The sequence below is a fragment of the Protopterus annectens genome, chromosome 9.part0 (assembly GCF_019279795.1).
Source record: "Protopterus annectens isolate FY-2018-M chromosome 9.part0, PAN1.0, whole genome shotgun sequence".
Lineage (NCBI taxonomy): Eukaryota > Metazoa > Chordata > Ceratodontiformes > Protopteridae > Protopterus > Protopterus annectens.
Genome location: NC_056743.1, coordinates 966,191,813 through 966,207,732, shown reverse-complemented (window position 1 = coordinate 966,207,732; position 15,920 = coordinate 966,191,813). Strand labels below are relative to the sequence as shown.

The 15,920-nt window shown below is 43.7% G+C and overlaps 1 protein-coding gene across 2 annotated transcripts in view; it reads right to left on the bottom strand.

Annotated features, from left to right (window-relative positions):
• The window catches only part of RASEF (RAS and EF-hand domain containing), a 1,118,741-nt gene that overhangs the window by 695,531 nt on the left and 407,290 nt on the right, over nt 1-15,920 (bottom strand). The gene's annotated exons all lie outside the window — the stretch shown is intronic.

Genomic DNA, 15,920 nt, shown 5'->3' with positions numbered 1-15,920 from the left:
AGTTAGTGACAACTCCTCCTAGGTTTGTCCTAAGGCTTAGTCATTACATTAACTAAAGTGACTAGAAGACAAGAGATGCAGCTCATCTGGAGCTCTAAACACATTTAAAATTTCACCAAGTGTATATTGACAATTGACCCAAACAGTCCAGAGCATTCAAACTATTCTGCTTTTATGCACTGGTAACATTTACTTTATTATTTTCTCTGTAGTTAAACCTAAAGTCGCTATCCTGCTTCATCACAGCTGAAAGCTATAGAATGATCTGGCCCGGAACACCTCTATGGTAGCTTTTCAGATGTAGATCTTAAACTGTTAGTGCTTTTAGGAACACCATTTTACAGCCAATGGGAATGGGAAACAGGAGTCAAATCTGAAAAGAAAAGCATAACTCACACAAGATGCAAAGAATATCAGCATTCAGAAAACAGACTGAAAAGTAGCATATACGTGTTATGATACAAAACCAAACAGTAATATTGTTTGGTAAATAAAATGTTACACGTAGGTAAACAAATTGTTTGCTCATATATTTTTATGCAACATTTGATAACGAGAGAGACTGTGTGTGTGGCCTTCTTCAGGAATGACTATTGGGATTTGAGTACAGCAGTATATCAGCTTAGCAGGGACACTGACTTGCACTGGCTGAGATAGGTAAACTGCATTTTGCATGTTCTAAAGTTTGATTTTTATCAGCATTGAATATCCCAAATTTCGTTACTTCCCAGTGTTTAATTTAAAGGCTACATCTAAAGCAATCTATAATATGTAATGCTTATATATGGGGCTACTTCTATATCCCAAAAAGCCACAATACCAAAGACCGGTAGATTGAGATGAGAAGGAAGAAACATAAAATCACGAATCACGTAAGTATTCCCTGGCAAGTAAACACCTGCCCAACGGGGGAAATTATAAACTTTCTCCACTGCAGTGTGATCCCGGAGTTGATGTACATAGTTAGGGGAAGTGTGGGGGACACAGCCCCCCCATCTAGGAGGGTTTTAGCTGGTGCGCTGTGATTTACTGTCATTTTGGCCAAGTATTTATTTGCCCTGGGAATACTTATGCGAGTCGTAATTTTGAGTTTCATCCTTTTTGTCTCAATCTTCAGGTCTTTGGTATTGTGGCTTTTAGGGATACAGAAGTAGACCCATATATGTGTATATAGACAGATAAGTTACAACTTAGAACTTTTCTACGCTAGATCTGTCTGTTAAACTGAGAATAGTCAGATATGGCATTTTTACACTTTGCATAATTTGTAACTCTGCAATAGACTTAAGACAAAATGCAAAGATGTGCCTGTAAATTAAATAAGTTGGTTACATCATTTACTATGCATAGCAATTGGGTATTAATGACTGAACTCAGCTTGCACATTTCATAAAGAAACAACTACCTAGCTATATGCAAGTATTAGGTAATGTATATATATGAACATAGCATTTCCAAGGAAAACTGTTCACAGTAGCATTATTAGCATTAAGTCATTTACATTCTGTTTCAAAGTATAAATCAATATAAAACTCATAAGCATTCATAAAAATAAGTGACTGAACAAAGGCACTTTAAAGAGAAAATCACTATGCAGATATCACATTGTGAAGATAGTATCACAGCTGTTGACTGCAGGTAATATGGACAGGATCAAAATACCATTTAGACACTCAATTACAGCTAATGATATGGCCTTATTTCATATAAAGTTTATCTTGCAAACCTGCAGTCCACTGACAGAATTAAAATTAAGCAGCAAAGCAACTACGCCACCAACAAAGGGAAAATGTCACTGCAGAATAATACCTGCCCTAATCCTCGTAACAGTCACTGGTGCACCACAAATACAGTGTGAACAAACCTGCAGGTGTACCAAATTGGAAAATTGGCCCAGTTAGCAGTCAAACAAGGTGTCATCTCCAAACTTCCAACTCTGGCTAGGAATTTTACTGAAGTAATGGTGGACTTAAATAGCCAACAGTGTAGCAAGGATGTTTTAAGCAGAGTACCAAACCGCACATCAGCCCCCCCACCCCCATGGAGACAATACCCTGGACGGTGTATGCTTTAGCAAAGAATACATTTTCAGTCCTGAAAATGTCCTAAAAATATAGGCAACACAGCCAACAAGGCATTCTGAAAAAAATATTTAACTTTAAAATTCTATCAAACATGAGCTTCAGCAAAGACGCAAATACAACTGGGAAAAATACCTGCAGTTATCTCCAGGAAAAAGGCATAAAACTATATTATGTTTAGCATTCCCATTGCTGCAGTAGCCCTTAGGTTATATGGGTTGTTTCTCACACTAGAAACAACCGTCCAGCTTCAAAAAGCTCTGCCCCAACCCAACCCGCCACCAACTCCTCCACTCTGGCTACTGACCGGATAATCCTGTGGAGGGAAATAAGCAGTTAGAGTGAAGCTGTCTTTGGTACTTTCGTGCCATCTTGAGAAGAAGTAGGTCTTTGACTTCTCGGGAGCAGCAATCAGCCTAGAACTTTGTTTCTGGTTGATAACTTCTTGTTGGAGAACCCCTCAGCTCGGATCATCATCATCTTCTTTCAGCTGTTCCCGTTAGGGGTCGCCACAGCAAATCACCTGTTTCCATTTCTTCCTGCCCTCTGCATCTTGCTCTGTCACACCAACCACCTGCATGTCCTCTCTCGCCACATCCATAAACCTTATCTTAGGCCTTCCTCTTTTCCTGTTACCTGGCAGCTTCATCCTTAGCATCTTTTTCCCAATATACTCAGCATCCCTCCTCAGCACATGTCCAAACCAACGTAATCGTGCCTCTCTGGCTTTGTCTCCAAACCTTCCAACCTTGGCTGACCCTCTAATATACTTATTCCTAATCCTATCCACCCCCGTCATACCCAGTGCAAATCTTAACATCTTCAATTCTGCCACATCCAGCTCAAACTCCTGCCTTTTTGTCAATGCCACTGTCTCCAACCCATATAACATAGCTGGTCTCACTACCCTCCTGCAGACCTTCCCTTTCACTCTTACAGGTACTCGTCTGTCACAAATCACTCCTGACACTCTTCTCCACCCACTCCATCCTGCCTGTAATCTCTTCTTCACCTCTCTTCCACACTCACCGTTACTCTGAACTATTGACCCCAAGTATTTAAACTCATCCATCTTCGCCACCTCTACTCCTTGCATCCTCACCATTCATCTATCCTCCTTCTCATTCACACAAATATATTCTTAGTCCTGCTGACCTTCATGCCTCTTCTCTCTAGAGCATATCTCCATCTCTCCAGGGTCTCCACCACCTGTTTTCTACTCTCACTACAGATAACAATGTCATCTGCAAACATCATAGTCCACGGGGACTCCTGTCTAATCTCGTCTGTCAACCTGTCCATCACCATTGCAAATAAGAAAGGGCTCAGACCTGATCCTTGATGTAACCCCACCTCCACCTTAAACGCATCTGTCACTCCCACTGGAGACCTCACCGCTGTCACACTATACTAGTACATATCCTGTACCACTCTTACATACTTTTCTGACACTCCTGACTTCCTCATACAATACCACAACTCCTCTCTAGGCACCCTGTCATATGCTTTCTCTAAGTCTACAAATGCACAATGCAACTCCTTCCGACATTCTCTGTACTTCTCCATCAACACTCGCACAGCAAAGATCGCATTTGTAGTGCTCTTTCCTGGCATGAAACCATACTGCTGATCACTAATCATCATGTCCCTTCTTAACCTTGCTTCCACTACTCTTTCCCATAACTTCATGCTGCGACTGATCAATTTTATCCCTCTGTAGTTACTACAGCTCTGCACATCACCCTTATTCTTAAAAATTGGTACCAAAACACTTTCTCCATTCCTCAGGCATCCTCTCACTTTCCAAGATTTCATTAAATAATCTGGTTAAAAACTCCACTGCCATTTCACCCAAACACCTCCATGCTTCCACAGGTATGTCATCTGGGCCAACAGCCTTTCCATTCTTCATTCTCTTCATAGCTATCCTTACTTCCTCCTTGCTAATCCATTGTACTTCATAATTTACTATCCCTATATCATCCAACCTTATCTCCCTCTCATTCTCTTTATTCATCAACCCCTCAAAGTACTCTTTCCATCTCAACACACTCTCCTCGCTTGTAAGTATGTTTCCCTCATTATCCTTTATCACCTTTACCTGCTGCACATCTTTCCTAGCTCGGTCCCTCCATCTAGCCAATCAGTACAGGTCCCTTTCTCCCTCCTTAGTGTCCAACCTTTCATACAACTCTTCATATGCCTTATCCTTAGCCTTCGCCACCTCTCTCTTTGCCATGCACCTCATCTCCTTATACACCTGCCTACTTTCTTCATCTCTCTGACAATCCCACTTCTTCTTTGCCAACCTCTTTCTCAGTATACTCTCCTGTACTTCCTCATTCCACCACCATGTCTCCTTGTCGTCCTTCCTCTGTCCAGATGTGATACCAAGCACCTTTCTAGCCGTCTCCCTTACTAGCTCTGCTGTAGTTACCCAGCTATTTGGTAACGCTTCACTGCCACCCAGTGCCTGCCTTAACTCACCCCTGAACTCCACCTCACAAATACCCTTTTTCAATTTCCACCACTTGATCCTTGGTGCTGCCCTCACACTCCACACGCCTCTTCTTGATAACAAACGGCATCCTACAAACCACTATCCTATGCTGCCTAATGACACTTTCTCCAGTCACCACTTTACAGTCTCCAATCTCCTTCAAACTGGCCCTCCTACACAAGATATAATCCACCTGTGTGCATCTTCCTCCACTCTTGTATGTCACTTTATGCTCCTCCCTCTTGTTAAAAATACATATTCATCACAGCCATGTCCATCCTTTTCGCAAAATCCACTACCATCTGATCTTCTGCATTCCTTTAACACCATACCTACCCATCATTTCCTCATCTCCTCTGTTCCCTTCACCAACATGCCCATTGAAATCTGCTCCAATCACCACTCTCTCACCCTTGGGTACAGTCATCACCACTTCATCCAATTCACTCCACCATTTTTCTCTCATCCATTGCACACCCAACTTGTGGACCATACGCACTAACAACATTCATCATTACACCATCAATTTCCAGCTTCATAAACATCACTCTATCCGACACTCTTTTCACCACCAAAACACTCTCGGCATACTGTTCCTTCAGAATAACTCCTACGCCATTTCTCCTCCCATCCACACCATGATAAAACAGTTTGAACCCACCTCTGATACACCTAGCCTTACTCCCCTTCCATCTGGTCTCTTGCACACACAATATACCAACCTTCCTTCTGTCCATATCAGCTAGCTCTCGCCCTATACCAGTCATACTGCCAACATTCAAAGTTCTGACCCTCACTACCACAGTCCTAGCCTTTCTCCTCTCCTCCTGCCTTTGGCCATGTCTTCTGCCTCTTTTCCTCCTTCGGACAACATTAGCCCAATTTCCGCCAGCACCCTGTAGGCTAACAGTACTGGTGGCGGTCGTTGTTAACCCGGGCCTCGACCAATCCGGTATAAAAATTTTTCTTGGTGACTGCATGAAATGTTTTGGCGAAGTTTTACGCTGGATACCCTTCCTGACGCAACCCTCCCCATTTATCCGGGCTTGGGACCGGCACAAAGAAATGCACTGGCTTGTGCATCCCCAGTGGCTGGGTTAACCCCTCAACTCAGATATTACTACAAAATCCTCCTTGACTCTGTTTCACAGGATGGTGTTTCAGGGGTGCACTACAGATTCTTCTCTTCAAATTACCTTTTTGACACAAGACAAGGTGGATCTGGAATTTCTCCTGTACTTCTCCACTCAAGTTTCAGACTTCTACAACAGAATTCCTGTGGCTTCTATAGTTCATGGCTTCTATGACACCTCTAGGTAGATTACACAAGAGAAAGATACAATGGTTTCTAAAATATATGGATCCAGCATTTGCATTCTTTGTAGTACCACATTCCAGTTTGGGGCTTTATAAAAAGGGAACTGCTTTAGTGAAGATAACAAATGCAAATGAACCTAAGTCTCCCCTATTCAGTCATGTAAATGTAGAAGATAGAGTGTATTCACTGTTGCACTGTTGCAGTCATTATATTTGGGTAATCTGCTGGCAGGCTGCCCTCAGTCGGCCTGATTAAGAAAGTCTTGGGTCCTGAGTCAGTTGCTGTCCCTTCTTCTATGACGTCAGGTCATCAGGGGTATAAAACATGCCTCCGACGCCATTACATCAGTTTTTCTTGCCCCAGATGTCAGGTGCCCCCCTAATGGGGAGCAAATAAAATTAAAAACACAAAAATATACCTCCAACAAAAAGCAAATACACCAAAAAAGCTTTTAAGCATAGTAAAAGAAAGTAGAGGTATAGCCAGAGAAAAGTACGGGACTGGAGGGAGGGTAACCAGGACTGCAACAGTGAATACACTCGAACATCTACATTTATGGTAAGTGTACACAACCGTACTATGTTCTTCGTGTTTCACTGTTGCAGTCTTTACATTTGGGTAGATTCCCAAAGCTATGGTTAAGAGGAGGAATTTATACAGCATTAGGGCCAGCTATAAGGCCCTGCAAGACAGCACTGGCAAAGCCAGCTCTGGATTTAGAGATAACTGGTAAATGATAATGCTTGGTGAAAGTATGTACAGAACTCCGTAGCAGCTTCTAGAATATCCCTGGTAGGAACACCTCTGAGAAAGGCTGCAGAAGTAGATGCAGCCCTGGTGTAGTGAGATCTGATCCCCTGGGGGATAGGTTTCCATGGTGCTTAAAGCAGAAATTAATGTGATGGCTTGTCCATTTAGAAATGGTTTGTTTTGAAATAGCTTACCCCTCTGCCCCTGCAGCAAATGCTACCAGCAATTGTTCACATTTTCTTCACGATTTAGTCCAAGTAGAATCTAATGTTGTCTGTGCACATCCAAGGAATGCAGAATCTGTTCCCCTTTGTTCTGTGGATTGGGAAAGAAGGTTGGCAAATGAATGGACTGATTAAGAGCCACACTGGAAACCACCTTGTGCATGAAGGATGGATTGGTCCTCAGAGATACCATGTCCGTATGAAAGATGATCCACTGCCACAAGGGCCTGTAATTCAGATATCCTTCTAGCTGAAGTGATTGCTAAAAGGAAGGTTGTTTTCCAAGAAAGCAATTTTAAGTCTGCAGTAGCAGCTGGCTCGAAAGGAGGTAGAGTGAGCTTCTCCAAAACAAAGTTAAGGTCCCATGCAGGGGTAGGAGCTCTCCTGGGTGGTCTCAAGTTCTTTGCTACTCTGAGATACTGCTTGAGCAGGGGATGAGAGAAGAGGGGTGGTTCTGTGTTATAGTGAGCTGAAATAGCTGAAGCATGGATTTTAATAGAGGAAAAAGACAGACCCTTGTGAAGCATTGTGAAGCATCTCAGTTAAGTATTGCAAAATCTGAGGTAAATTGGGTGCTGCTGTGCTCATCCCTAAAGATTGGTTCCAGGCACAGAATCTTTTCCATTTGTCAGCATAAGATTTTCTAGTACTAGGTCTTCTCGCCTCCAAGATGACATCCATCACAGGTTTGCTGAGGGATGATAAGGGTGAATTTAAGTAATTAGCTAGGCTGCAAGGTTCAATGGTGGAAGTTGAGGGTGCAGAATTTGATTCTCCCGCTGAGACAGCAAGGAAGGGGTTTGAGGCAGGTGCCATGGAGATATCTGCAACACACTGAGCAGGAGTGGGTACCAGTGTTGGCGTGGCCAGTCTGGAGCAATCAAAATCATTCTTGGTTTGTCCTGTTTGACTTTTAGCAGAACTTTGGAGAACAGAAGCAGAGGGGGAAGGCGTAGACTGATAGATTTTTCCAACTGAAGGACAGCGCACCCACTTTCCAGGTTTCTTTGTGGGGAGTCCTTGTGCTAAACTTGTCCAACTGGTAGTTCTGGGTGGAGGCAAATAGATCTATGTCTGGGCTCCCCCATTTGCTTGGCAATATGTTGAAAATCCCTGGTTCCAGTTTCCACTCACGTGGGTCCATGAAATTTCTGCGTAGTCCTTCTGCCAGTGTATTCAATTTCCCTGACAGCAATTGAGCTTGTAGGTGCACTTGGTAGCTCAAGGCTGTGTTCCACAATGCCATGGCTAGTCTGCAGAGGGGGTAAAAATGTGTACCCCCCTGCTTGTTTATGTACCACATAACTGTGGTGTTGTCCGTCTTTACCATTAGTTGTCCTGGAAGAATGCAGTCCTTGAAGGCTGTCAGAGCATTCTGTACAGCTAACATTTCTTTTTGATTGATATATAGGTGCATTTGATTTGGGTTCCATTTGCCCTGAATGCACTTCCCTGCCAGGTGAGCCCCTCATGCATAGTCTGATGCATCTGTAGTTAGGGTTTGGGCAGCATGGGGTAGTGTGAATAGCAGTCCCTTGTTTTGGTGGCAGGCCACTGCCCACCATAGGAATTCCAGGCGTAGGCAGGGTATGATAGGAATCAGTGTGTTTCCAGGCTGTGACAATGTTGACTCCATAGACTTTTTAAGTACCACTGTAGTTTCCTCATATGCAGTCTTGCATATGGAATTAGAAGAATGCAAGAGGCCATTAACCCCAAGGCTTGCAGTATTTGTCTTGCAGATAGCAGGGTTTTTGTGGCCACTTGTTTGAAGTAAGTTACCAAATGAATTTGCTTCTCTGGCGTGAGGAAAGTCATCTGGGTAGTTGTATTCAAGTTTGCACCCAGGAATGTGATCTGTTGAGAGGGTACCAGTTGTGATTTCTTTTCGTTTATGGTATACCCCAGACAAGTTAGAACCCTTTTTACAAACGCCAGATGATTTAGAAGTGTGCCCTAGTTTTCTGCCTGAAATAGACAATCGTCCAGGTATGGATATATTTGAATATTTCTTTGCCTGCAAAATGCAATAACTGGAGCCAGGCACTTTGTGAATACCCTGGGCACAGTAGACAAGCCAAAGGGCAGTGCAGAAAACTGATAATGCAAGTAGCCTGCTTTGAAGCGTAGGTATCTTCTGCAAGATTCCCTGATTGGGATGTGCAGGTATGCTTCTTTTAAATTTAGAGTTGCCAACCAGGCATCTTTGCCCAGCATAAGAAGTAACTGGTGAAGAGTCAGCATTTTGAATTTTGGAATGTCCAGAAAAGGTGTTTAGAGTAGACAGGTCCAGAATTGGACGCCATGATTTGTCTTTTCTGGGTACCAGAAAAGGTCTGGAATAGAAACCTTGTCCCTTTTTCCTCTTCTGGTACTGGTTGAATAGCCCCTATGTTTAAGAGGGAAAGTACTTGTTTTTGAGCCTCTGCCCACTGATGTGGGGGCAGGTCTGGCCACCCGTTTGGTGTTGGCAACGTGTGGAAATGAAATCTGTATCCCTGGGACACTATATTTAAAACCCATTTGTCCTGGGTTATGAGTTCCCAGTTCTTTGCATGAAGAGCAATCTTTCCCCCCCAAAGAGGCGGCTAAAAGGCAAGTGCTTGGTAATTTTAAAAGGAAGTCAATGAGAATGTTTACCATAGGGGGGTGCCTTGTTATTTCCAGATTTGGAAGTGGAGGCCCTCCATTGCTTAGGTTTGAGAGTCCCCTGGGACTGAAACCTGGTGCTTTTGGTGTGCCTTGGTTTGGCTTGAGAGGATCTGGAAGGAGCTAGAAAAGACCATTTCTTAGTAGGCCAGTGCCTATTAAATCTTGGAGGTTGCACTTGTAAGAAATCTTTAACAGTTTGCATAGATTTAGCTTTATCTTCCATCTTTTTTAGAACTTCTTCAGCCTTATTGCCAAACAGGCAGTCCTGATTTAAAGGAGCATCCAACAATTTTGCTTTAACATGATCAGGCAAATATACCTCCTTAAGCGAAGCATGCCTTCTAATCATAGACCCAGTAACAGCAGCCCTGCAGGAGGCCTCTAAAGAATCAAAACCACATTAAAAAGCATGTTTTCCAACTTGTTCAGCAGAATGCAATAAATCCTGTAAATCGTTACTTTCCACACAGTCAGGAATCAACATCATTTAAGCAGTCCAATAATATGCTGTTGATATTTTAACATATGAAACTGGCAGTTTAAAGCCCTGATTGCCAAGGTTGCAGAAGTATAAACCTTCTTACCCCATCTATCCAGCGCCCTGGAGTCTCTATCAGAAGGGGTAGGATTTTTAGCAGTAGAAGCCTTAATGCCCTTGGGCCCCTGAGAAATGGTTTCTGGATCTGCAACAGGATTTTTAAAAAGGAATTTGTGGGACTCAGGAACCCTGTAGTATCGGTCAGGTTTACTAGGAGTCAGAGGCAGGGAGTCAGGGGCCATACTGGATTCCGAAAACACATCATCAACAATGTCTAGTACAGGAGGTATAGCCAAAGGCCTATGCTGAGGTAGAAGAAGGAAATCCCTAAGCCTCTTTTTTGAATCACAAAATTCCTGACTTTACCAGTGGAAATGCTCCCTTAAGGTATGTATAATTTCTCCAAAAGAAAAATCCTCAGGTGGGGAAGCCGAGGGAATGGAATCCTTTGCATCAGAATCCTCATAAGTAGGTATGGACAAATCCAGGTCATTAGAAGAATCAGAAGAAACAGAAACCTGATCAGAAGATTCATAACCAAGCTCAGCCCTAGGTCTCTTAGAGGGGGCGGGGCTTGACTACCTCTGATTAGAGTAATCAGATCTTCAGCCATTTTGATCATTTGTTTTTTAGGCATAGGGGCCCGAACATGTGGCCTGGGTGTCAGATTTTAGACATAGATCGAGATTTAGCTCGTAGTAATGAAGGTGGAGTCGATTTAATATTCAAGTCTGTAGGCCTGAATACACCCTCAGAAGCCTCAGAGCACAGCGGCTCCAAACCCATCCAAGGTAGAAACATCCACGGGTTCCATAGGTGAAGCATCTCACGGCATACCGGACTCTGAATGGGTCTCAGTAGAGGCCTGTGAATCAGAAGTAGCGGGTATCAGGGGCTGCGAAAGCACCTCACTGAGTACCGGTGAACTGGTGACTGGCTTAGGAGAAGCGTCGTTGGCAATTTTGGACCTCGGCGGCCTGTCTCTGTCTTTATCTTTGCGTTTTTTCGGAATCCCGGTAGTCGGATGGCTAACCGACATTTCAGGATAATTAAACCGAGAACCGAAATATTTGGAGGCAAAAATGTACCGACAACGGATAGTGCTCTGATTAAATAAAGCACAAAACCAACAGCAAGGTACGTCGTGGTCAGGGCCTAGGCAAGGAATACAGTATGAATAAAAATCTTTGTGAGGTATTTGCTTTCCACAAGTAATGCAGTTATTAACTTTTACTGACATTGGTGAGGAGCAAGAAAAAGTTTCCCCAACGGGGTACTTGGCTTTAAGTTGAGGACTTCGGTTCTGAAACCCGAAAACAAAAATTTCAGGAGTCGGCCGACCGGCACTTGCGAACTGCTTCTGCTTCGGGCACCACATGGCAATAAAGACTGATGTAATGGCGCCGGATTCATGTTTTATACCCCTGATGACCTAACGTCATGGAAGAAGGGACAGCAACCAATGCAGGACCCAAGACTTTGTTAATCAGGCCGACTGAGGGCAACCTGCCAGCAGATTACCCAAATTTAATGACTGCAACAGTGAAACACGAAGAACAGCAGTATCTGAGTTGCAAGCTCTCATGATGGGTAAATCATATCTGATTTTCAATAGGGATAGGGCATAGGCAAGTCCCTTAATTCAAGCCCAAAGTGGTTTTAGACTACACTTTGAAGCACGCCATCAATCCACCAGTTTTCTACCCGCAACCTAAAAACAGGGAAAAGCAGTTTCTGCATAGCTCAGGTACTATCTTGACAGAACTAAGCCCTTCAGAAAAGCTGACTGGCTATTTATTTCTTACTAAGGGACAAAACAGGGACACCTGGTATCTAAACAAACAACTTCCAAGTGTCTGTCCTCAGCTATTGTTTTTTCTTATTATTTATTTAATTTATTTATTTTTATTCCCACCATGGCAAATCTATTCCAGGTAGTATCAAGAAACATTCCACTACAGCCTTGTCTTCTTCAATGGCATACTGGAGAAGGATGGACTCTAGAAGCATTTTAGAGGCAGCTGCATGGTCCTCTACACATACTTTTTACAAAGCGTACAGACTGGATTCCTTTTCTAGGTCCAAGTCAAACTCTGTGAAGATCATTCTCCAGGGGCTTCTGGATCCATATCTGTCCTCCTACCTGGATGAAGAGGCTTTGATAGTCAACCCATATAACCTACGGGCTACTACAGCAATGAGAATGACGAAAATAGTACAGTTGTGTCAGTTGCAATTATCCATAACAACAGATGTGTGAATTCCTCACTGCTGCAGTAGCCACATCTACCCTCCATTCCCCTACTCTTTTATATAACTCTCGTTGGGATATAAAGTAGAGTTGTGTTCAGTTTCTATTTTATATGTTCTACTGGTAATATTGCTCATTTGCTTAGAATGTTAGGTTCTTTTCTTACTGTATGGGCAAGGAAAGCACTGAAGAAAACCACTATGACTGCTGATTTCCCTCTATGGGATTAGCCGATCAACAGTCATAGTGAAGCAGTGGGTGGGCAAAGCTTGTTGAAGCTGGCCAATCCCATACAGTATTATTAAGGGCAACTGCAGCACTGGGGAAGTTGAACTATTACTGGCAAGTGCAACTTACTCAACTGTATTTTCCTTTACAACAGACTATATGCCTAAGCCGGCACAAACTGTTCCAACTTAGCTGAAATGTTTGATGTGTATTCTGTGTGTCCCTCATTTTGAAAACAAATTCAACACCTTGCTCAATGGAAACCAATTACAATACAATATGGTTTAATGCAACTGTCTGACTGTCACTCTAAATGCCTATTAAAGTTTACATATGGCATGTGTGTGTTGAAAGGCAATGTGAAACTCAAATCACCCTTTGACAGTTATTAGCAAAAGTCACAGAATTACAATTGGAACCTCTACTGCATGAACAAATACCATTCTACAACTCAGCAGTAAGACTGGTTGGCTCATACTGTCATGGTAGACACTGCAAGGCATTGCTCCTGTATCTTTTAAGTGACAGTAAAGTGCTCCTTTCTATATATGATTTCTGCTTCTGAAGCAATTCCAGCTCAATAAAGGTATGCTCTGAACGTGCAATGAACTGTCTGCTCTGAACATAAAGAAAATAATACTGAGAATAGAACATTACTGCCCCTGCCTGGTTCCTCTATTCAAACTCAGCTGGTCAGACAAGACCCCTCCCATTTTTCTTTTATCCCTCAACAGTTCTTATATACCATCTCTATTAACCCTATTACTCTATCAAAGAAAGGAAATCCTACCATTGTCTTACTTGTAAATTCCAGCTAGAATGCGTTTGTTCTCTGTATCTAAACCCACCAACACTGGCAGTGTTTTCTTACATTCTGCTTGACACTGGATTATCATGTTCTACTAATGTTATCAAATGTTTGCCTCCTCTCCACAAAAAGTACAGTTGTGTACACTTACCATAAATGTAGATGTTCGAATGTATTCACTGTTAGAGTCATCATATTTGGGTAGATTCCCAAAGCTGAGGAAATGGGTGGAAGCAGTCAAGGAAACTAGGGGCTGGATAGGCCCTGCAAGACTGCAGAGGCAAACCCTGCCCTGGATTTGGAGAAGAGAGGCAGGTGGTAATGCTTGGTAAAAGTGTGAACAGATGTCCAAGTGGCAGCCTCAAAGATGTTCCTAGTGGGGACTCCTCTTAGGAAAGTTGCAGACGTGGAGGCTGCTCTGGTCCTGACCCCCTTGGGGGAAGGTTTTCCATGCTGTTTGTAGCAGAAATGGATGCAGTGTGCTATCCATTTGGAATGGTTTGCTTGGAGATGGCTTTGCCTTCTGCCCCTGTAGCAAAGCTGACCAGCAATTGATCAGACTTTCTGAAGGATTTAGTCCTATCCAGATAGAATCTGAGCTGTCTGTGCACATCTAGAGAGTGCAGAATCCTTTCCCCTAGTTCTGGGGATAAGAAAAGAAGGTGGGCAGATGAATGGATTGGTTGACAGCCACACTGGACACCACCTTGGGCATGAAGGGTGGGTTAGTTCTGAGGGATACCCTGTCTGCCTGGAAGATGATGAAGGGTTCCACAGCCATGAGTGTTTGCAGCTCAGAGACTCTTCTGGCTGAAGTGATGGCCAAAAGGAAAGCTGTCTTCCAGGAGAGAAATTTTAGCTCTGCAGAAGAAGCTGGTTCAAAGGGGGGCAGGGTGAGCTTTTCCAAGACAAAATTAAGGTCCCAAACTGGCATTCGTACCCTTCTGGCGGGGCCTCAAGTTGCTAGCCCCTCTGAGGAACTGTTTGATCAAAGGGTGTGAGAAAAGGGGCTGCTCAGTGGGAAAATGAGCAGAAATAGCAGAGGCATGAATTTTTATAGAGGAGAAATAAAGATCACTATGTAGTAGGTAAACTAAGTAATCCAGGATGAGAGGGATGTGCCGTATTGGCTCCCTTAGCCTGGATCCAGGTGCAGAACCTTTTCCATTTATTTGCATAGGGCTTTCTGGTGCTAGGATGTCTGGCACCATGGATAACATCCAGAACCTATTTACTTAGAATGGCAGATTGGTTTGGGGTTAGGTAATAAGCCAAGCTGATTGTCTGCAATTTGGGATGCATGAATTCCCCTTCCCTCTGGGTCAGGAGGTTTGGAATCTGAGAAAGATGCCATGGAGGCAGCAGTGACAGGCTGCACAGCAAGGGGTACCAGTATTGTCGGTGCCAGTCTGGAGCTATAAGAATGGTCCTTGGTTTTTCCTCCCTTATTTTGAGCAGTACCCTGAGGATGAGAGGTAGGGGAGGAAAGGCATAGACTGATAGACTGACCTAGGGGAAGGACAGGTCATCCACTTTCCAAGCCATGCAGTGATGCTCCCTGGTGCAGAATTTTCTGAGCTGATGGTTGGTGTGGGAGGCAAAGAGGTTGACCTTCGGGGTTCCCCATTTCTGAGTTATTAGGGTGAAGGTACTTCTGTTGAGTTGCCATTCGTGTGGGTCCAGAAGGTTTCTGCTTAATTGGTCTGCCAGAGAGTTGAGAAAGCCTGGTAGGAATTGTGCTAACAGGTATAGTTTCATGGAAGAAGCTGTGAGCCAAAGTGTCATGGCCAGCCTGCATAGAGGGTAGGAGCAAGTCCCTCCCTGCTAGCTGATGTACCAAATCACAGTGGTGTTTGTCTGTTTTGATCAGGAGAACCCCTGGAGAGAGAAGGGGTCTGTAAGCTATCAAGGTATGCTGCACAGTCATGACTTTTTAATTGATGTGCAGTGGGATTTCCTGTGTGCTCCATTGGCCCTGTATGCACCTGCTGCCCAGGTGTGCATCCCAAGCGTAGTCTGATGCATCTGTGGTGAGGGTCTGGGTGGCAGGGGGTGGGGAGAAGGGCAGTCCCTTGTTGTGGGAGCATGCTGTTGCTCACCAAAGAAATTCCTTTCTGAGGCAAGGAATTATAGGTAGAAGAGATTCCAGGTCCTGAGAGTGTTGACACCAAAGGTTCTTTAGGTACCACTGAAGTTTCCTCATGTGCAGTCTGGCACATGGAATGACTAGTATGCGAGATGCTATGAACCCCAGAGCTTATAGGATCTTTCTTGCAGTTAGCTGGGACCTGGTGGCTAGTTGAGAGAAGTAGGTTGTCAGGAAAATTTGTTTCTCTGGTGTAAGGAATGCCACCTGGGATGTTGTGTCCAGACTTGCTCCCAGGAGGATTATCCTTTGGGTGGGCACTTGTTTTGATTTCTTTACTTTGATTGTGTATCCTAGGGAGGTTAGTAGTGTCTTTACAAAGTCCAGGTGCTTGAGCAGCTTTTCCTGGCTGTCTGCCTGAATAAGGCAGTTGTCTAAGGGTAAATTTGAATATTTCTTTGTCTGCAAAATGCAATGGCCGGAG